Raw genomic sequence first — 1,158 nt, 5'->3', positions numbered from 1 at the left:
CTTTATCAGTGCAATATGTTGAGAAACAATATTCCAAATGTATTCAAAAAGATCTTAGCTATATCTTTGCTACACAAAATGAGCAGAAGAAATCTTCTCTAATATTGTAAAGTTTATTGAAAATCAGTTTGGAAAATTTAAGAATACTTTTTGATGTATTGTAGGTTTGGTAATGCATACAATCACCCTCGCCTTCCCTCAGGATACTGCTCTGGTGATGCTGAACATCTGCTTTTGTGTTCTGCTCTCCACCATGTCCCAAAGACAGCATCAAGACAACCAGAGCCTGGTTGTGAGAGAATCCTCATTGGGAATGGTCTCTTCTTTATTAAGTAGGTGTGTGGGGTGATATGAAGATGAAACAAGAAGTACAGGTAGCAGCAGATGTGAGGTGGCAGGAAGTGCATTGTAACAAAGTGCATGTGACACTTGGGAGTTGACCCATACAAGAAAGTGTCAATAGGGTACAAGCAAAGGAAATCATTAAAAACATTTGCTAGTCCTGATACTATCATACAAAGAGGGACAGTGCAAACAGCATCCCCCAGTACTACAAATTATGTAGCTGAATATCCCACATTTGGAGACATTGTTGGCTTCAGCACATTACAAGTGCAATTCTCCAATCAAGCAAACCACCTTCTTGATCACGGTCTCTCCCATGCCCGGGTTTTTAGTAGTATTTGGAGTTGCACATATTGATATAACTCAGGATGATGTTACTTCTTTTTAGAATGACAGAAAGTTTATAAGGCACAGAAAAGTACAAAATACAAAAGTAATTCTGGCCTGAATTTTCGCTCCCAAGCCATGAAAGTAGATCTGATTTGGGAGAATGTAGCCTGGACAGCTGGATTTTCATTCCGTGGGCGCGAGTATTAAGAAGAGCTGGATTGCTGCCCACGGAAAGAATTTGGAGGCAGCGACAGGGGCTGCGGGTACCAAGGCAGCTTTGTGAGAGGCTAGCCTTGGTGCTGTGTGATGTCACAGGCGTTAAAGTTTGGTAAAGCAAAAAACAGTCCTCCAGCCCTCCAACATAAGAAGTAGGAGCAGAAGTAGTCCATTCAGCCCATCGTGTCTGCTCCATCATTCAATGAGATCATGGCTGATTTGATAATCCTCAATTCCACTTTCTTGCCTTCTCCTCATAATCCTTGA

At 41.5% G+C, this 1,158-nt stretch overlaps 1 pseudogene; it reads right to left on the bottom strand.

Annotated features, from left to right (window-relative positions):
* Window positions 1-519: 519 nt before the first annotated feature.
* On the bottom strand, window positions 520-673 carry LOC121278497 (annotated as a pseudogene).
* Between the last annotated feature and the right edge of the window lie 485 nt (window positions 674-1,158).

The sequence above is a fragment of the Carcharodon carcharias genome, chromosome 5, assembly GCF_017639515.1.
Source record: "Carcharodon carcharias isolate sCarCar2 chromosome 5, sCarCar2.pri, whole genome shotgun sequence".
Taxonomy (NCBI): domain Eukaryota; kingdom Metazoa; phylum Chordata; class Chondrichthyes; order Lamniformes; family Lamnidae; genus Carcharodon; species Carcharodon carcharias.
Note: the sequence above shows the minus strand (reverse complement) of the source record. Positions and strands in the feature narration are given on the sequence as shown.